The sequence below is a fragment of the Apodemus sylvaticus genome, chromosome 21, assembly GCF_947179515.1.
Source record: "Apodemus sylvaticus chromosome 21, mApoSyl1.1, whole genome shotgun sequence".
NCBI lineage: Eukaryota > Metazoa > Chordata > Mammalia > Rodentia > Muridae > Apodemus > Apodemus sylvaticus.
Window position 1 is genome coordinate 62,905,373 of NC_067492.1, and position 22,898 is coordinate 62,928,270.

Consider the following 22,898-nt stretch of genomic DNA (forward strand, 5'->3'; position numbering starts at 1 on the left):
TTTCTATAGGAGATACAGACAAATGGCACAACACAAAAGGCAAACAAAGTATGTAATGCATTTTATCAACTAAGATCAATAACTATATCTGCACACTACCCTTGTCTGTGTATACTGCTTTCATGGTTTGAAGAAATAAAAAAATTGAGAGCATGCATATTACTATTTATTGTATCTTCTTTCTTTTTTATTTAATGCATAAATTTTCCATTCCTTTCTCTATTATGGTGTTTCACCACAAAACACAGGTTTATAGAAAGCAATTTTAATTCAGTAGTCCCTGCAGCAAGAAGGAATGGATGAAATGCTCAATACCAAATTATGTATTGATATATCATTTGAATAATAAAAATACCTAGTCATTAAATAATTATGATACTATATTAGGGTTTTTTTGCCAGCAGATATGGAACAATATGTGAGGTGTCCAGATCATAAGTATACCAACTTAGAGCAAACCCACTGCCTCCATAGAGCTGTGGCATTTCTGGCTTTTAAAGATGAATTGGGATTTGCTCGAGGCCCCATTGCTCTGTCCTTCTCGGCCATCACAATTCTAGTACTCTTCACTATTGTGAAATACAAGGATATGCCTATTGTGAAGGCCAATAACCGCTTTCTCAGCTACATCCTGCTCATTTCTCTAGTGTTCTGTTTTCTTTGCTCACCGCTCTTCATTTGACATCCCAACCAGGCCACCTGCATCCTGCAGCAGACCACGTTTGGAGTGTTTTTCACAGTGGCTATTTCTACAGTGCTGGCCAAAATAATAACTGTGGTCATGGCTTTCAAGCTCACTACTCCAAGAATAAGAATGAGAGGGATGCTGACATCGGGTGCACCTAACTTGGTCATTCCCATTTGTGCCATAATCCAAGTTGTTCTCTGTGGTATCTAGTTGGTAACATATCTTCTCTTTATTGACAGAGATATACAATCTGAACATGGGAAGAATGTCATTATTTGTAACAAATTCTCAGTCACTGCCTTCCATGTTGTCCTGGGATTCTTGGGTTCTTTGGCTCTGGGGAGCTTCACTGTGGCTTTCCTGGCTAGGAACCTTCCTGATAAATTCAATGAAGCTAAGTTCCTAACTTTCAGCATTCTGGTGTTCTGCAGTGTCTGGATCACCTTCCTCCCTGTCTACCATAGCACCAGGGGGAAGATCATGGTGGGTGTGGAGGTCTTCTCCATCTTGGCTGTTAGCGCAGGGTTGCTAGGGTGTATCTTTGTCCCAAAGTGTTATGTTATTTTAGTTAGACCAGATTCAAATTTTGTACAGAAGTGCAAAGCCAAATTGCTACATTGAAACTTTCATAGTAGGAAAATGTTAGATGATACACAACTTATTTTTTCTTTGTCTTAACAAATGTAGTACTTGATCATAGAAAAAATTTAAGGAATTAACAAATTAGAACTTACATATAGGACAGTACTATTCATTGTGATAGAAATGAATAAAGTTTGGTGGAAAATGGGTTCATAAATAAGTACACGATCCTGAAGAAATTGAGACTAAGGAATCTCAATTGAGGAATGGCTCCCATCAGGTTGACCTGTGTTTTTGTGCGTAAGCCATGTACTTAATAAATGATTAATATAAGGTGATGATAGTGACAGTGGATGGTAGCCACACTAGGTGAATTTTTCTTGGAGTTATTAAAAAGGGGCTGCAGACAACATGGGCAAGAAGTCAGTAAGCCACATTATTCCACATGATTTCATGGGGTGCTTGCATCCAATTTCATGCCTTGGCTACATTCAGTTTTCTGTGACCAAGGTACATAAAGAATAAACAGTTTTTGCAAATGTTTCTCTTGTGTTTTGTGTTTTGTTTTGTTTTGTTTTTTTAGAGCAACAGAATTAACGATATCACGTAAATGTTAAAATGCCTCTGTTGGGATTTGGGATATCATAGATTTCTGATGCAATAAAAAGCACTTATTTGAAAAGAGAAACAAGACAGAATTTTAGCAGAGTGTGAAGCACATGGACAGTGTTGCATATGACAGCATATGCATAAAAGCACTGGGCTTTGGAGGAGCTTTAAAATGCACTAGCAATATCTTAAGAATATCAATTAACCGAAAAGGTAAGGAATGTTTTAAGAAAAGTTCAATGAAGTTCTTATTGTGCTCTGTACATTTATGTAAATAGACACAATTTCATTATGAAATGAAAGTGTTTCATTAAGTGAGTAAAAACACTAATGGAAATGTCCCCCACAAGACCTTTACCACATTAAGGTGCCTCTGGCATTATATGTAGCAGAGGAAGACCTTTGGCATCAATGGGAGAAGAGGCCCTTGGTCCCATCAAATCTCAATGCCCAAGTGTAGGAGAAGGCCAGGGAAAGGTGGCAGGAGTGGGTGTGTAGGGGCACACACCCTCATAGAAAGAGGAACAGGTGTGGGGTACAGTGTTTCTGTGGGGAAATTAGGAAAAAGGATAGCATTTGAAATGTAAATACATAAAATATCCAATTAAAAATGATACCACTAGGATACAGGCATTTCTCTAATAGAGCCAACCACCTATCACAGATAATGAATCAAAATAGACACTGCATACTTTTGACAACCTCTGTGTTGTTTACTTTATTCAGTGGTGTAAATTGACTGGTCTATAGGCCATGTTCTTCCTCTGCATGACTTTTTACCCTTTTCCTTTATTTTAGCCTTCCGGCCTCTCAAATCCCTCCTGCAGATGCAGTCACATGGCAGCTGATACTTAATCCTATTTATCTCAGATCTCCCAGCAGTGCCTTCCATCATTTAAGATCCAATTGTTCTTGAGCAAGAGATGTGAATGACTCATACAAGGAACAATAAGGCTTTGACCTTTTTGCACAGGCCTGCTCAGAAAACCTCATGCCTGTTGCACAACAAATAGGAAGGTTGGGGTTGCTGTGGATGCTAAAATCAGTCAGAGTTATTAGAAGTCATCCACCTTCTCTATGAAAAGGACAAGCCTAACTATTAATTCGTGACATATTTTGAAAATCTGGGCCTTTCTATTTGACTGAAATGTTAGGACAAAATCTTTAAGTCATCCATGTGTAACATATAATAAAACCTCTGAGCAGTCTGTCGATCAATAGAGCTGATTAAAACATAAACTAAGATTGGAATGAGGCAGTATGATTGCATTGTCCCCACAGACATAGACTTTTAAACAAGTCTCACCTTAACAGCAATTAATTGACCTAGCATATGTGGCTACTTAAGAGGAATTGTACTGTTGTGATTATATTACACTAAAGTCACCTTGCAGACAGAGAACAGCTGAGTGGAGGTTTTCTGAATCCAGTAGTACTTTTGTGAAATTTTCATTTACTCAACAATATCTGCTGAACTTCTAGCACAAGCCAGCACTGTGCTAGAAAAGACTGCTGGGTAAAAACAATGGGCCTTGCCCTCACTTTTTTCTTTTTCCTTTTTAAATATTTGCTTTATTAACATGTCAAAAAGTATCCCCTTTATGAGTAAGTTACCCCTCTGAAAGCGCCCTATCCCATCCCTCACCCCCTGATTAACCCCCTCCCCCCAGTTTCCTGACTTGCATGAGGTCCTATTTCTCAATTCTTGGACTTTGAGTATAACCTATTGGTGATCTGTTCAGGAAAATTTCCCCTGTGACCATGTGCTTCAGGTTCTTTCCCACTTTCTCTTCTATTTGTTTCAGTGAATAAGTGGATATTAGCACAAAAGTTCAGAATACCCTTGATACAATTGACAGACCACATGAAGCTCAATGAGAAGGAAGATCAAAGTGTGGATTCTTTGGTTCTTTTGAGAAAATGTCAAGATTCACACAGGAGTAAATATGGAGATAAATTAGAGAAGAGATTGAAGGAAAGGTCATCCAGATGTGGTCCCACATGTGGATTCATCCCATATACAATCACCCTGGAATTATTGAGGATGCCAAGAAATGCTTGCTGAAAGGAACCTGATAATATTGTCTCCTGACAGGCCCTGCCAGAGCCTTCAAATACAGAGGCAGATACCCTCATCCAACCACTCATCTGAACATGAGGTCCCCAAATGGAGGTGTTAGAGAAAGGACTGAAGGAGCTGAAGGGTTTTGCAACCTCATAGGAAGAACAACAACATCCACCAACCAGAGCTCCCTGGGACTAAGCCATCAACCAAGGAGTGCACATGGCTGCATATGTAGCAGAGGATTTCCTTGTCAGGCATCAATGGTAGGAGAGGTCTTTGGTCCTATGAAGGGTTGATAGATAGCACAGTGTAGCAGAATTGAGGATGGTGAGGTGGGAGTGTGGTAGGTGAAGGAAGACCCTCATAGAAGCTGGGGGAGGGAAGATGGGAAAGGGGTTTTTGAGAGGGGGAAACCAGGAAAGGGTTTAACATTTGAAATATAAATAAAACATTCAGTAAAAAAGGAAATAAACCCACATACTTTTAAAAATTTATTATTATTATGAATAGATATTTTATGTCTAATTCTTCACTCTCAAGGCCACCTTAGTTATTCAGGTGTGCTGTCATACTCCTGTAACTTCAGAATGCACAGGCAAAAATCATTCCTTGTAAATAATGGGCACACAGAGCTATATAGTGAATTCTCAGACAGCTAGGGCTGCTCAGAGGGTTGTGTCTATTGTGTGGATGACATGGCTTACTCCATGGATACACACTTAATGATGCAATCCATATCAAACTATAGTCATACTGCCATGTTTATTTTTACCCTGAAAACATATACTCTATATCCCACATTCATTATTGGCACTGTAGACTCATCTATGAGAAATACAGTCACCTTACTCTTCAGGTACTAAGGAAATAAATATATTCACAAGACAGTATAAAAGAAATCCAGAAATGCACATCATTTTGATAAATTTTTCTTATTATAGCATCAGTGATAACCACACAACAAAGATAATGACTTCTAAGTCATGTAAGGAAAGAACTTTTTATAGATGGTGGCTTTGATACGATTCTTTTGCTGTTTGTGATGTTCATGTATATTTTTATTTTTATTTTATATGTAAGAGTGGTTCTTTTATGGTTAAATTATTTTATCCCTACCATTTTTCTATGGCCATCTTGCAATAAGTTCCCTCAGCTGCCAAAAGAGGTTATCAGATCCTCTATTATCAGGTTGTCCTTGTTTAACACCATCCTCCAAGAGAACAACAAATGCTCTTTTGAGCTATTACTCTAAATTCCACACTAGGCCTTTGTCTTCAGCAGTTTTCCTGCTCTAATTGAACTGTATCATTCCCACTTAAATGGAGATACCTCTTCAGTAGTGAAGATAAAGGTAAGTGAGGTTTGTATCCTAATTATCTTAGGTTATGGCACATTTATGCAGGGCTCTATTGTCCCCAATGATCTCTGTGGTTTCAAAATAACAGCCCAGAATCACTTACTTTAGCATCAGTTTTGGAGGAGATTGCTCACCTCTACTTTAGAATGGCAACATAGATTAAGCACATCTATAAAGTACAAAATTGATATTATCCTCCTTGAGGCTGGAGTATTATAATCAATCCTTCTTGAAAACCAGAAAAAAATATTCATCTAAAAATGTTGGGAGGAAGATCCAGTGTAGCCACAGTGTATGGATCTAAAGTCTAGACTGCAGGCTTCTGTGGGAAAGCACGTCTGTCCAACCCTGGAAAATTAGAGGGCCAGTTAAAGACTCCCTTTTGCCAAGGAAGGTCTCAGAGAATATTGAGGAAGTATATCGTCTAGCTGACAACTGACTACTTACAAAGTGGGCTATAGGGCTTTGACTGGCAGGCCTTGTTAGAGACAAAATGACATGGTTTCTGCCTTTGGAATAGAATCAGCAGGCATGGGCCTCCAGGAGTGTTGATAGTTGATGTGGGTATAAAACTCCTTTATATAATAATGCACATATTTTATATTATTCCTTTGAAGAATGTCCTTCTTGTTAATGTTAAGGACTCCCTGAAAATCAGAGCTAGCTGGAGTCCAGAAGCAAGGCATGGCTAATTTCTCAGCAAATAATAAAGTCTGGGAATTTCTGTACAGCCATTTGGGGTATGGAAAATCCTTTAAAAATAGGATGTGGAAAATAGATAATTTCTCAACTATGTGAAAATATAAGGATGTAGTATGATGTATAACTGGATTCACAAAACTAAAGTAACAAAATCAGCTGAACTGTGTGCCAACTTCTCTGAATCATACTAAAAAAGGAAATAAAGAGATTTAGTTTTTGTTTTTCTTGAAATGGTCGTCATATTACTGAGTTCAAGATCAGCCTGACACAGAACAAGGTTATGCCCAGGTGTTGTACAAGTTGTAATTTCTAGAAAGGGTACCCATGACTTGCTTATCATTTGTGCTTAACAGAGTCAAGCAGATCTCAAAATCATTTTGCAAAGTTAAAGTGAAATCCATTACTGTTATCTCCTGTTTCTTTTGACCTCACTCTCATTTTTCTAAGATCCCCATTCTCATGCTCGAGTAGACTCCTTCATCTTGTAGACATAAATATGGGTGAACTCTCCAGGGACTAATTGAAAACCCTGAGAGCAGTGGGTGTTGTGACATCATGGGTGACATCACAGGGGTTACCTAGAACTCTCCAGGATACACTAGAATGTTCAGACAAGGGTTTGTCTATGTCATGGGGAACAGGCTTTGCCTTCATGTTAATGCTCTCCCCCTACTGAACAGAAGCTGAGGAGCCCATCCCCAGGAGACTCTCCTGGGATACAAATGTTGATCACCTCACTTTCAAAAGTCAGAGGTCTCAGCCACTGAGATTTGTCAGTGTCAGAACAATGGGAAAGTGGTGTGCTTTGTTTCCAAATACGTTAACTGTGGAGAACTGGGATAGGATGGGGGGGACGAGACAGTCCATCAAGTAGGTAACAGAAGACTTCAGATATTCACTTTCTTCCTAGTGTTTGGCCGCATGAACTTGTTAGAAGGCAGTTCCAGGGACACCTTCAGCATGTGGAGATTAAGGACGGGAGTGACGTTCTCAGGATGGTCTTGCTTGGAGATGATGCCTGTGGACAGGGATCAGTAAAACAAGATGACTCAGATCTGTTATTCTGAGAGACAATAACACAGGTATATGTATTCTATTATCTGTAAGTCAGTCTGTGAGAGACCCATCTCATCAGGCACTCCACTACAGTTTTGTATCCCAACTTGTCAACAAATGTCCAAATTCTCTGTTTCTTAAACAGCCCTTGTCTGTTGCTCACCAAGTTCCAACCTATTCTATAACTAATTTTACCACAGTATATCACACCCGACTGCCTCCAAGTGTGGTCTAAATGTCACAAATCTAAAAACACCCCATGACTCTATGCAGATCACAGGTCCTATTATCAAGGAGATAAGTGTTTTCTGGAGAGAGATAATGACCACAAAGCCTGAGCATGGACAGTGATCTCTAGCTTGGTCCCTAGAGTCCTTCCTTGCATGGGAAGGATATAGCTGTGAAGCCTTAAATGGCCGTATAGTTATAAATTTTATATTCTCATGGAAAAAGACAATTTTTGCCCTGAATATTAAGAATCCTTATTACAATCTCAAATATAATCCAGAATTAGCTCACCTGTGATCCTAATCTGGGTGCTCAAAGATACAAGTTTCTGACCTGAATCTTGGTGAGGAGATTTTAAAGCATAGTGTCTGTGAATTCCAGAAGATTAAGACAAGGAGATCTCCAAGTTCAAGATCATCTGGGATTAAAGTCACAGTAGCACATTGCTTTAGTAGTCTCTGCTAGAAACTGACAGCCTTAATTAAATCTGGGCTAAGTCTCCTGCTGGAGACTGACAGCCTTTAATCTGGGCCACGCCCCATGCTGTAGACTGACAGCCTTAAATCTGGGTGACACCCTCTCCTGGAGACCTACATGAGGACATTGGAAGGATGCAGACACTCCCTTCTGCCTGCTAGCCTCATGGGACTGAGCGACTGCTAGATCTTTGGACGTGCATTTAGAGCTACCGCTGACCATGGTTGGGGAGGTGGACTGCAGACTGTGAGTCCTCGAGAAACTCCCTAAATATATAGAGACCACCCATATGTTCTGTGGCTCAGAAGAATCCTGACTAATAAAAGCATTGTGATGGGACAGTGGGGAATTGTGATGAGACAGTGGGGCACTGTGCTGGGACAGAGGGGCACTCTGATAGGAGAGTGGGACATTGTGATGGGAGAGTGGGACATTGTGATGGGACACTGGGACATTGTGATAGGACAAAATACCAGAATGCCAACAGAGAACACAACACATGCATTCACAAGTGTGTGATGTTTCCAAGCGATGAAGACCCCTTGGGTATGGCTCTTGCCTTAATAGCCTTCTGTTTCTCTGCATTCTCAGCTGTGGTACTCTGTGTCTTTGTCAAGCACCATTACACTCCTATAGTGAAGGCCAAAAACAGAATCCTCAGCTACCTATTATTCATATCACTCATGTTCTGTTTTCTGTGCTCCTATTTCTTCATTGGCCATCCTAACAGAGTGACCTGTATCTTACAGAAAATCACATTTGGAATTGTGTTCACTGTGGCTGTTTCCACAGTTCTCACCAAAACAATCACTTTGGTTCTGGCATTCAAAGTCACAGACCCTGGAAGAAGGTTGAGAAACTTCATAGTATCTGGGACATCCAACTACATTATCCTCATATGTTCTCTATTCCAATGTATTCTGTGTGCAATATGGCTAGCAGTTTCTCCTCCCTTCGATGATATTGAAAATTCTGAGCATGGCCACATCACCATTGTTTGCAACAAGGGCTCAGTTACTGCATTCTACTGTGTCCTGGGATACTCTGCCTGGCCCTTGGAAGCTTCACTGTTGATTTCTTTGCAAAGAATCTGCCTGACACATTCAATGAAGCCAAGTAATTGACCTTCACATGCTAGTGTTCTGCAGTGTCTAGGTCACCTTCCTCCCTCTCTACCATAGCACCAAGGGCAAGGTCATGGTTGCTGTGGAGATCGTCTCCATCTTGACATCCAGTGCAGGGATGCTTGGATGCATCTTTGTATCCAAGGTCTACATCATTTTAATAAGACCAGACAGAAATTCTATCCAAAAGGTCAGGGAGAAATCATATTTATGAAGAAATCGTTAAGGATTTCTGCCAAACGTCGGCACATATCTATCAATTCTTGGATTACAGTGCATGTATATAGTTTTGAAATCACTCTCACTGGCTCCTCTAGTGATGACTAGAAGTATCATATCTGCCGATCTTGTGAACTTCTCCATAAAATCTTAATTCATTCACTTGCTTTGTTTATTCCGGAAGAAATAAAATTCTCAAATCAAATTAAAAATGTATTCATCATTTTGCTTTTGTGGACATTTCTCCTCTGGTAACTTCCAATAAAATTTGATAAGATAGCTTAATCTATAACCTTGTACAGAATCTGAGTTCCAGAACAGACATGGCTACAAATAGAAACCATCTATCAAGTCAAACAAATGAACTAAATAATTTGCAAAGATGAAATAAGATCATATGTTCTTATTTCCTGTAGGAGCACATATATGGCAGAGTACTGCCAGTTTTCACCTATTCTTCAATATATTGTCAGGTATTCTGAGGTAAAAATGTTCTTTTTCTCCTCTCAAATACAAAGACACTATATCCAACAATGTGTAGAGGCTGTCGAACCCAGTGGTTGAATTACGGAATAGTTTAATAAGCTGAGGAGGAGGGTGACCCATAGAAAGACCCACAGTCTCAACTACCCCGGACAACCAAGATCTCTCAAACACTGTGCCACTAACTGATATGAGGCCCTCAACACATATATGGTATAGGACAGCCTGGTTTGGCCTCAGTGGGAGAAGACACATCTAAGCCCCTGAGAAACGTGACTCCCCAGGGACTGGGAAGGTCTGGAAATTGGGAGGTGTGGATATCCTCCTGGAGATGGGGGAGGAGGTATGGGAAGAGGAAGAGTGAGGGGGAAGATGGTGAGGGGCATACCTACTTAAGTGTAAAAAATAAAGATTAAAAAATTTTAAAAAATAAAATAAAGACTTTATATATAATATATATTTATATTATATATTATAGTATATTATATATACTATATTATATATAGTATCATGTATAATATATTACATTATATATGATATATAATATATAATATATAGTATATATTATATAGTATATTACATTATATATGATATATACTTATAACTTAGTTATGAAAGCAATTGGTAAAACTACTGATACAGGCATGTAGCTAATTTTTCTCAGAGTCTGACCTTGGTATGGAGTTCTGACTGAGGTCCTTGACTCAAAAAATTCTGGAAGGATAAAATGGGAGCCAGATACTTTGACTGCTGCTTCCAAGAAAATGGCATTTCCAGAAAGACAACTGAGTGTTTGTGCCTGAACTAAATCCATAGCAATCACAAATTGTCTGCCAATAATGGGATACAGAACGGGTTTATAATGCATCAACACTAATAAGAACTATTCCTTTGCTAAGTAAGTCTTCATAAAAATGTGATCATTAACAATGTCCCTTTAAGGAACACATTCTTCATTAATATCCTCATTGTATTCATTGAAAATTCTTAGAAGATGTAATTTCACAAAGAAAATATTTATTTTCAAACTGAAGTTTAAGAGTTTCTATGCAAATTTATTATAATAACTGATCTCTAAAATTACATTTATATTCCATTCCAATCTTGAATTTTAATAATAGTTGCTTATTCCTTTTTATATTTAAGTATGTGAACCACTGGAGAATGAAAATGGCAAAAGGTCAACAGGACAGTACTACTTGGATGCTGGAAATCAAGGTTCAAGTTCTCTCTCAGAGTAATGAAGAGGACAAATTATTACTTGTAACATTAAAAATTGCTAAGGAAATGATCAAAAACTTTATTCATGATCTAGGCACCCCGATTTCAAAAATTCACATTACTTTATATCTATGAATTTGATAATTTTGACTCATGATGTATAGAATATGTGTGTTTGTGTGGTTGTGTGTATGTGTGTGTGTGTGTGTGTGTGTGTGTGTGTGTGTGTGTGTGTGTGTGTGTGTTAGGGGGACATGCTAGTCCTGATCCGGTTACACAGCACAGCCAATGACTTGTGTCTCATATTTCTGAGCTGACTTAACTATATCAGAGTGCATTCCACATAGCTCTACAGGAGAATTCTGTCATGGGCAATTCAATATTCACTGGCTCAAGCTAACCTATACAAATTGTACACCCCTGCAATCTGGTTTGTTCTCCTTTAAGTACATGAATTAATACATGCAGGGAAATGACATGGTCACTCACCATGCTTCTACCAGGGCTTTCATCAGGCTGCCCCCTACAGCTGGCTCCCTTAAAATTTAATCTGCTCTGTAGCTATTGTTTATTCTGTTCCACTGTGCAGTGGAAATAGTATCCTGTTACTCAGGGTCTCCTGTGAAGGCCGAAGCCATGCTTCACATGTAAATCCTTCTCCTGTTGCAGCAAAGGACAGTTTACTGCGTGACTCTAATAAGTAATTTTAAAACTCTGTTGTGGTTAAGATTTTAACTAAATAATTTAGGAAGTTTAATCAAGAGGAAAACAATGGCCATGTCCCTAGGGAGCAACAGACTGACAGCTAGGGGATCTGGGTCAACATAGCTTTCCTTGGAAACATTTTTGTAAAAGGCGGAAGACACAACTGGCTTAGAATTAATAAGCTTTTCCAGGGATAAATGACTCTACATACAATTAAAGATTATTTTTAAAATATTTTTAATGACAAAATGAATTCAACTCTGGCTAATGTTCTTTTAGGTTCAGGACCCATGTTATATTTTGGGCAATTTAAATAGAGACAGGAGACTGAAATTCTAAGCAGTTAGGTAGATGAGAGATTTATATAGCAAAGGTATTCCTAAAATTATTTCTTAAGTACACAAGTGCCCTAATTCAAAGGGTCATTCTTCAGTGACTGGGTTCAATGATGATCTCAGAGGATGAAAAAGAGAAAAACTAGAAAATAGAATTTATTAAAGTGGGATGGAGAGATGACTTAGAGGTTAAGAGAGTCAACTTCTCTTCCAGAGGTCCTGAGTCCAATTCTCAGCAACTACATGGTGGCTCACAAACATCTGTAATAGGATATGAGGCCCTCGTCTGGTCTATCTATCTATCTATCTATCTATCTATCTATCATTCTATACTATTTATATTTATATTTACATTTACATTTATATACAATGTAATATAATATTTTTATTATGTACCATAATAAAATTTTTAAAAGAAAAAAGAATGTATCAAAATTGTGGTAGGGGATCTTACAGAAGCCATGTCTTATGCTAAGTAAAAGTCTTTAGAATAGCATCTTGTGAACTACTTACAGAAGGAAATTGGAAAGAAATTGGAGACTTCTATGAAACCAGCATAAAATATATACAATAGGACAAACTTGGGGGAGAGTCTCATAAGCAATGCTGTACTAGGAGAATAGACTATAGCTCAAGAACATTACTGACCAAGCCTACTGTGGCATTAGGACTGATAAATTCAGCCCCATATGGTGGAAAGAGTTGGGTTCTGAGGATATAACATGTCCTGAAGGACCTGGACCCAGACATTACCAGCTCTCCCTAGCATATTCCTAGCTTTAGAAAAGGAACTCTATTTTATTATCAATATATTGTAGCCTCAGGAAAAGCTCCCAAGGCCCAGGCCCCAGGCTGTTATTGGCTCTACCAAGTATGTTTCTGCATTTGAAAATGAGGTATGTCATTCTTCATGCATGAGGGCCTCATGGAAAGACATGCTGCATAAGGCTAGCCGTCCGTAAAAAAGTGTCTCTCTCTCTCTCTCTCTCTCTCTCTCTCTCTCTCTCTCTCTCTCTCTCTCTCTCTCTCTCTCTCTCTCCTCAAACCCCTCTCAAATGTATTTTTGACTTACATTATAAATGTTGCCCAACTATCCTATTCCACCTCCCAGCACTATTTACCTCATTCCCCCTCCCCTTTTACTTTGAGAGGGTGCTGCACCACCCCTCCTCCACTCCTGCTATCCATGCACCCAGATCCACCTCACATCTGCCTTTCTCCTTAATGGAATCAAGTCTCTACAGGATTAGGTGTATATCCTCCCTCTGAGTACAGACAATGCAGTCCTCTGCTATATATGTTCCTGGAAACATGCACCATTCCATATATGCTATTTGTTGGATTGCTTAGTCTCTGTGAGCTCCCAGGGATCTGGGTCACTAGATACTGTTGGTCTTCTTACAGGATTGGCATCATTCAGAGCCTCTTCAATCCTTTTCCTAACTCATCCCCTAACTCTGACCTGAGTCCAATGATTGGCTGTAAGTATTTGTATCTGTCTCAGTTGTTGTTAGAGCCTTTCAGAAGACAGTCATGCTCAACTCCTGACTGCAAGTACATAGGTGTTTTTCCCTCTCAAATGGCTGTCAGCTAGTGTAGTCTTTCCAATGAGGCAGATCTATGCTTTTCCCAATTAGAAAATGGGCACTTGAGGCACACCAGGCCTTAATGTTAGATATGATGTTGTAATGACCCATGGAAATGCTTATTACAGTCCTGATTTTTGCTATGAGGATGTGGTAAGCAAATGGACATTTGTGTTGTGCATTACAGTTGCCTCACCTGTTATGGTTTGGAGCCATATATCTCAACAAACCTGGTGAACAAATAACTAAATCCTAGCATCCTTGTTTCTAGCCGGCCTACTTAGCACACTACTCATCTGTGTGGTGTTTTTGAGGCAGTCTCTATCAAATAAATGCTACTTACTATCACTATTTCCTAAGCTTGGAAATCATTTACATTACAAATTCTACTCTTCTACATCACAGGCTAATATGGCAGTGCTCCCTAATATAAGAGATGCCTTTTAACAGCTCTACAAAATTAAGTGCATGTGGATCTTACACATAAATAGTAAATGCTGAGGGAAGAACTTGTATAAGAATCAAGAGAAACTAGGGCTGTCCAAGTTTGGCATCCTGCCCATGACATTTGTACAACCAAGCCCCTGGACCAAATGTTTTGAGCAGATTCAGCCCTGGTAGTGAAGTTATTCAGAGGTCACCACCTGATGTACCAAATGAGGAGCACCACAAGGGACCTCACAGTTGGCCACATCTGGCTACATCTGACTAATTCTTCCCATCCAGTACCAGGGAGGATCCACCACCCCAGCTCCATTGTTCATCACATTCTCCTCATGATAAGAAGAGACTCTGTGTGCAACATGTCTCAAATACAGAACTTACTTGTGGTCACCACACAGCACCCAAGAGCAACACACAGAGAACCATTCAAGCCTGTTAAGCCAAAACAAACTTTATCATAGCACCAGGAAGAACCCTCCTCTTAGTCTGACTGGCAGGTATGCCTGGTGTTCTTGATTGGCCGGTGAGTCTTACCCGTCCTCAAGGTTAAAAGCTGCTTTCAGTCCTGTGCCAGATCTTTCATATATCTCAGTTCAGGACTGCACTCCTATAGCATTTGTACCTGCCCTCCAAGAACCTCATCCATCTGCACTCCCACCCAGCACTGGAGGAGAATACACCATTGCAACTGAGGGTGTTCTGCTGCTTGCCCCTCCCTTTTGTGGGCAGTAATCCTGCACTCATCATGACCTGACTTCATAGCCTTCTTGAGAATTCTTAACAGCACATCGCCTTCTTCTTCAAATCAAAGTGGATAATCTGTTATTTGAATTGCAGTGGACGTATAAAGATGACTCATCAGTAGAAGGAGCCCAGTTAAGAGCCCAGGATCTTAACATTAAAGAGGAATTGTAGGAAACACGTGTTTGTTATATGATTTCATACAGTTCCCTTCTACTAGATGATATGTATGAATAAATCCTGGGAGGAAACCAATGACAAACACGGTGAAGCACTGTTAATAGTCAGCACATCTTTCTCAATGGCAAGGTGGGGGAAAAAGTGCACAGTTATGTTAACACAGGTTCCATAGATCAACATATCTCATAAAAGAGTGAATGTTTTTGTTTATGAAGAAAGCAGTTTTATTATAATGTCTCAGAGACAGTTGTCCTCTTCTTTCAATAATGGCTGTCTGCCAAAGGAAACTTCAAAATCAAGGACTTATCTTCTGGTGAAAGGGAGCTGTATTTCCCTGAGCCCAGCATGAAGTCAGAAAACAAAATTTTTGTTTCCTAAAGTCACTCTTTAAAGTTAGTAGCTGGGGTACCCTTCCCCTTGTGTGTCAGATTGATACCTCCACTGCACCTGAGGTATGCAGTATGGAAGATAATCACTTTGATCACAGGAAGAGGAAGGCAATTGCTGTGAAGAAATCTCAGGCAAGGACTGAATTTCAGTCCTCTTAAGTGCAGGGTCATAGCTAACAAGGGGTAGAGAAGGCAGCTGAATAGCCTGAGCTGGATTAGTGGGTTCTCCCCTAGGCCTGGGTGGTGTGAAAGGCAGGCACAAATGCTAAGTGAGTTCAAAGGACTCCTAAGATCTGGAAAAAGTTTGGCCCTGGAATAGAAGTGCACTTTAACCTTGAGGAGTTGTGAGGCTTACTGGTTAATCAAGACCTCCAGACAGACCTGCCATTCAAAGAAAGAGGCGGGATCTTCCGGGTACCTTTCTGCAAGTACTCTGTGGCTGCGCAGGCCAGAATACTTCATTGTTTCCTGCTCTGAAATCTGCTTTTCTGTGCTGTGCTGTAAGACTCTGAACTGTGCTGTGTTGTGAGGCTCAGGGAAGCTCTGAAATCGAGACATGGTAAGCACAGGATATCTGCCCACAGTGGGGAGGAAGAAGTGGCTGAGGAGTGCATGCTTCAGTAGAGGGCCCTATCAGGGGTTCGATGGGAAACATCATCTAGATGTGACAACATTTGAGGTTTCTAATGGCGCTTCTTACTTGTTAAACAAGCAAGTGACCTCTGAATAACTTCTCCATCATGGCTGGTTTGGCTGTAGAAACATCATGGCTGCTTTTTTTCTTTATTATGCAGCACGTGCCCAAAACATTTTGTGTTATACACTACACATTGAGAGGGCAGGTATGAATCTAATAGCTCTATTTTAACCTGTGACTAGTTTTTCTTTTCTTTGTTTTTACAGTTTTTATATTTCTTTACATATATAGTGTTTTGAATATTATGTGGCAAGGGGACTTTTTTTGTTCCAATCTATTTGGTATTTTGGATGCTTCTTGTACTTTAAAGGAATCTTTTTCTTTATTTTAGAAATTATTCATTTAAGATTTTATTAAAACTATTTTCTTGTCCTTTAAGTTGATATTCTACTTCTACTACAATCAATTGTAGTCTTTCTTTTTGGTATGTTGCAGTGCTCCTGGTTATTTAGTGCCAAGAAACTTTTAGACTCCAAATAATTTTTGACCAATAAGTATAGTTATTCTATTTATCTTCCTTTCCCTGTTCGGTGTGTGTACCTTGCCTCTGTACTTGTCCATGTGCTAGCAATTTCATTGGCCTGCGCTCAGGGACATAGCACCTGCTTAAATCATTACCTGCCTCCATCAAGTGCTGCTGTTGTCAGGTGTGCTTTATATACATGTAGCACTAGCTTCAGCTGCTCTCTCTATTTCTTCCCTGATTCTGTTCTTTACACACGCCCCTCTAATGTCTTTTTCTACTCTCATCATGTTCCCTCTGCTCCCTATATCTGTTCCAGTCTGCATGTCCTCTTGTATACCTCTATCTCTTCCCCAGGTTCTCACTCCTGTCCTTTACACAAAAGAACCTTTTTGTATCATATCTCTTGTATGTTTTAATTTTTGAGGACCTGCTGTAACAGTATACAGAGGATTTCTTGGTGACATATTTTTCTGGCTTATCTTTGTTATATTCCTGTGCTGATATCTAGGTGTCAATGTTTGTGTTGATAATAGGTCTAGATACTGGTCTCTGGGTTTGTCTTGTTAGAATGGTAATTTTCTTCCTGAATTGTTATTTGCTGTCTGAATTTCCAGAGAATATCGGCTGTTTGTTGGCCCTTTTACTGACCTGTTTGGTGTGTATTTTCAACAGGGAATGTTTATTAATGTTGAAACCTGGAAGAAGTGGCAGGCAGGAAGATATGATCTTAGCAGTCCACCAGGAGACATAGTCAGGAGAGAGTTTAAGCTGCCTCTGGTTTCTGTACAGTGCTGGGGAAGCTGTACAAACTGCGTGTGGGATAAAAAATAATTAGGAAAGCCTACATTTTCTCCTGGAAGGCATGGCATGTGATTGAAAAAGGAGTGCCCATTCCTGTCTACTGGAAGAGGAAGGGGTATTCTGTACCAGTATATGTTGGAAAGATATGACTTACTTTCTGATTTTAAATGTTTTGACTTTCAAGATATTGCCTTATGTGTCAAAACACACTTTAGACATTTGAACCATGTTGGATCTTCAGCAGACTATGAGGATTACTGTAGACTGAATGCATTTTCATCAAAGGATAAACATGAGCCTATAGTATCCAGGGTCAGAATGGAGTTGATTGGGTCCCCTGGGTATCCCCACACAGTGGGGCTTCAATTTTCTGCTGGGTTAAGTGCATCCTCTCCCACTGAGGCCAGACATTGGAGTCCAGTTAAAGCAACAGATACCAAAGACATGCAACAGCTTTAGGGACAGCCATTGCTCGAGTTGTTGGAGGACCCTCATGAAGACTAAACTGAACTTCTGCTACTAATATGCCGGGGAATTTAAACCAGCCCGTATCTGCTATTTGGTTGGTGGCTCAGTCTCTCAGTGTCACAAATGCTAAAGGTTTGTTGAGTCTGCTAGACTACCTGTGGAGTTCCTACCCTCTTCAGGGCCTTCAGTACCTCCGAAACTCTTTGTTAGGAATCTGCACGGTCCATCACATATTTCACTGTGGTTCTCTGCATCCTTTTCAGTCAACTGCTGAGTGAAGATTCTCATTGGATGCTTATGCAAGGCTCCTTTCTGGGAGCATAACAGAGTATCCTTAATAAGGTTATGGATTAGACCTTGCACGTAAACTGTGTCTCCAGTTGGGTGAGTTTTCTTTGGGTATTAACAATGAAATTCAGTTTCTGCTACAGGTGAGTCCATGCTTTTTTAGGAAAGGACAGATTTTGTTCATTGTGTCTACTGCATTTGGTTGACACTGATCCTTCAGCTTTCTTATCATGCTCTCAAAAAATCACAATTTGGATTCTGTCCCTAAAGCACAGAAGATGATGTAGACACATTTGTTATTCAATGCTAAGATATTTTGCAAGCCTGGTGGTTTAATATTTTTAATTTTATTCCTTTGTTTTTGAAGGATGCTGAATTTTGTCAAATGTTTTTCAGGATTTAATTAAATGACCATGTGTTTTTTTTTTCCTTTAAGTTTGATTATGTAGTGGATTACATTGATGGATTTCTGTACATTGAAACATCTCAGCATCCCTCGGATGAAGTATCCTTGATCACCATGAATGATTGTTTTGATGTGTTCTTGGATTCACTTGCCAAGAATTTTATTAAGTATTTTTACACTGATATTCACAAGAGAAATTGTTCTGAAGTTCTCTTACTTTGTTGAATTTTTGTGTGGTTTTGTAATCAGCAAAATTGTGGCTTCATAGAAGGAATTGGGTAGTGTTTCTTCTGTTTCTATTTTGTGGATAAATTCAAGAGCATTGATATGAGGTCTTCATTGAAGGTCTGATAGAATTCTGCACTAAGACCATCTAGTCGCATGCCTTTTTTGGTTAGGAGAATTTCAATTGCTACTTTTATTTCTTTAGGGTTATGAGATCATTTATCTGATCCTTATTTAACTTTGGTATTTGGTATTTGTCTAGAAAATTGCTCATTTCATCCAGATTTTCAAATTGTGTTGAGCTTTTGTAGTGGGATCTGATGAATTTTGAATTTCCTCAGTTTCTGTTGTTATATTTCCCTTTTTATTTCTAATTTTTTAATTTGCATACTATGTCTGTGCCATCTGGTTAGCCTCGAAGAACCAGCTCCTAGATTTCTTGATTCTTTATATAGTACTTTTCTTTCTAATTGGTTGATTTTAGCACTGAGTTTGATTATTTCCTGCCTTCTCCTCCTCTTGGGTGTATTAGCTTCTTTTTGTTTTAATGTCTTCAGGTGTTCTGTTAATCTGCTAGTGCATTTTCTCTCAAGCTTCTTTTTGATGGCACTCGGAGCTATGAATTTTCCTCTTAGCACTACTTTCATTGTGTCTTATAAATTTTGGTACTCTGTGCCTTTATTTTCATTAAATTCTAAAACGTCTTTGACTTTTTTCCTTTTTTCTTCTTTGACCAAGTCATCATTTAGTAGAGTATTATTCAGCTTCTATGTGTATGTGGGCTTTGTGTTGCTTTTGTTGCTATTAAAGACAGGCCTTAATCCATAGTGATCAGATATGGGGCAGGGCGTTAATTCAAACTTCTTATATCTGTCGAGGTCTGTCTTGTGACCAATTATATGGTCAATTTTGGAGAAAGTACCATGAGGTGCTGAGAAGAAGGTATATTCTTTTGATTTGGGATGAAATGTTCTATAAATATTTGTTAAATCCATTTAGTCAGTAACTTCTGTTAGTTTCACTGTGTGTCTGTTTCATTTGTATTTTGTTGATATGTCCATTGATGAGTGTGAGGTGTTGAAGTCCCACAAAATTATTGTGTGAGGTCCACTGTGTGCTTTGAACGTAAGCAGGCCCATGAGTGGAATGATGGCCAGGATTTTAACATTAAATAGTGATTTTTGGAAACACATGCTTTGCTTTGCAGCTTCAAACAATTCCCTTCCACCAGATGATAGGTATGAAACAACCTCGGGAGGAAACCAGGAAACAGATGACAAACACTGAGGAGCACTATTGTTTGTCAGCACATCATCCTCACTGGCAAGGTGGAGAAAAAACAGTTGTGTTAGTTGAGTGCATATATGTCTTTTTGTGCTTGAATGTTTACATGTGAGTGTCAACATGGAATATTTATTTGTGTGTAAATAAGTTTATATCTATATTTTATGTGCTACTCAGAAAAAATGTGATCCTCTCTGTATTATTGTGTGTGTGTGTGTGTGTGTATGTGTATGTGTATGTATGTGTGTTGCATATCTGTGCATAATTATGTAGTTTTGTCTGTGTTTGGTAGTCTTTACTGAGAGAACTGAAATTCTTGGAATATTATGATAATTGCATTTATCCAATTGCTTGTATTTAAATTTCCCTCATTCTTTAAATGAAGTTTCCTTTTCCATGGAACCAGAACACAATTTATGACTTGAAGTAATGGTGTATACATTATAGTGCAATGCTTATCTTTAGATAAACTCCTTCCTGAGAAAGACCCACTTCATTAATCCTCATGGGGACAAAGTGATTATGAAAGAGAAAGTAGTACTGAAGGAAGACTATGACATTTTTCAGTTTTGGAATCTCTCTCAATGCCTTGGAGTTAAGATGAAGATAGGAACTTTCAAGCCATATTTTCCACATTGTCGACACCTTTATTTATATGGAGACATGATTGAGTTGGCCACAGGAAATAGAAAGGTGGGTGTATATGAATTTACTGATTTAAAATACACAATGGTAAACACTGGCAAGTGAATTCACTGCATCATATTGAATTGAAATATTTTATCACATCAGGAAACAATTTCTAGGCTCCTGAATTGTGCTTCTTTTTTACTTTTTTGACATATTTTTACTAATTTTTTAAAGATTTCATCTATGCATAAAATATAACTTTTTCATATCAGAACTATTTTCTGAAATTTAATGAATACAAATCAATTTTTCACCACTAATTGATATTCTTTCCTTTGAATTAAGCAAAATTAAACCTCTTTAAGAGATATTGATAAGTGTGACACTAAAATTACATTTATGAAACACAAAATTCATAGCTGCTATCCCTTGGCACAATACTCAAAAATATGTTCCCATATAGTAAAAGGATACATACCAAGTTCACTAATGAACAAAATTACAGAAATTAATATTCACAACTTTTTAATTATTCATAGCTTTTAAAATTTATTCATTACTTTTTAATTCATTTGAAGAACCCCTTCACACTTTTAAGCAAGTTGAACAAAAGGACAAAGGAACATATTTAAAGCTCTGGAAGAAGAGACAAATTAGTGGCTTTTAAAATACATCAAATAAATCAATAACAGCAACCAGATAAAAGTAACAAATAATTTTCAGTTTTAATTGAACATTTTAATTAATACTCTCTAAATTAAATCAAAGAAAACAAGGCTCATTTATTTTTAAGATATTCATTGGTGGCCTGCACAGGGTAGGGAGACACATGCACATACAGGAGGAGAACTTTTCTTTATAAAAGTTGTGGCAAACAAATTAATGTGTAATAAGTGGGAAAAGGGTAATTAAAGAACAATACCTTTGATGGATATGTATGGAATAATTCTTGAGAAAAAAGCTAACAAAAGAACACAACACACAACAGAAAGATTATTCTCTGAGAACAGGGCAATATTTTTGCAATTGTGATGTTTTTATTTATTGAAAAAACCTTGTACTTCTTATATAATATATCATAAAAACAGTTTTATTGCCTTCTATTGTAATGTGACCAATCCTTAAATTTTCTTGTAAATATATTGGAGTTAAAACTCCTACTTCCTTCCCAACTGCCTCTCCCATCACAGCCACTTTCTGTCCCTTATTGAAAAATAACAGGATTCTATCGGAGAATAATATAAATCAAGATTAAACAAAACCTAAGACATTACATTAGGAAAATTTTTTCATAACGCATTATGGTATCTAAACATATGAAATGGAACTAGGTGAAAGAATCAGAAAATCCTACTTCATGTTTTGCACGAATAGTAGTGATTGAAGCAACAAATGAGTGACAATTATTCCCATTTCAGTACTAACAATACTTCATTTTTTAACTATAATTAAAACTCTAATTTCTATAATCTGGAAATATTAATGCCAGTTTTTTTTTATGCCACATGTGCATGCGAGTAAGTATAGTATGAAGCACATATAATCTATTCCTGGTGAACTGCAAAATGAAATCTTTGGACAAAATGATATTCTATGTCAATTGTAATTCTACTTTAAAAAACTGGAATAGACTGCCCTTATAAATAGCAGCCCAAACCAAAATATCTGGTAGCCAAATACTGTTGGTATCTTCTTCTATCACTGATTCATCATTCACAAATGTAAAGTACAGTGGGTGAATTTTTTTGCCCTACTGGGAAATTAATCTTATATAAACTGAATCTCCTCAGGCATTGGGAATTTAACTGTGAAAATAAAATCACATTGACATTTGTGCCCAAATATGACAAAATCATTGATTCTTCTTGACTATTCATTCTATTGTAGACAGGTTTCTGGGATGAGGTTAATTGACACTCTTGCTTTCAAATATATCAGAATTAGTGCTCCTCCACAACTACTGATACTACTGTATTACTCTTTCATTTCCCTACTTTGGATTTTGTCAACTCTACTTTCAGTCAGAAAATTATTATATTTTGGAGTTGTGCTTCTTATAACATATATAAGGAAGCACTACTTTACCATAAGTGTGAGTTATGTGACAAACTGTATAGACATATAAAGAATCATTTATCACAGTGCACATTAATATTTTATATGAAGTTACTGTAAGTAAATAGCAAGAATATATATTCAGAGGTTTATTATTTTTACCTTTTTGCCTTGAATGGGGCCTAGTGTGTAATAGGGCTTAGAAAACTTTGCAATCACATTCCTAACATTCAATTGCTATAATTCTTGAAGGAGGCTAGAGATATTTAAAAAACCCTAGTATTTATTATCAGTGTTCATTTTCAAGTTTTATATCCTACCTCTTTTATTATTTCTCACATTTAAAACATCAGTGCATAACCTACTCCAGGTAATGTAGAAATGGAG

The 22,898-nt window shown here is 38.1% G+C and overlaps 1 pseudogene; it reads left to right on the forward strand.

Moving 5' to 3' along the window:
• The window catches only part of LOC127671747 (vomeronasal type-2 receptor 116-like), a 100,595-nt pseudogene that overhangs the window by 73,120 nt on the left and 4,577 nt on the right, over positions 1–22,898 (forward strand).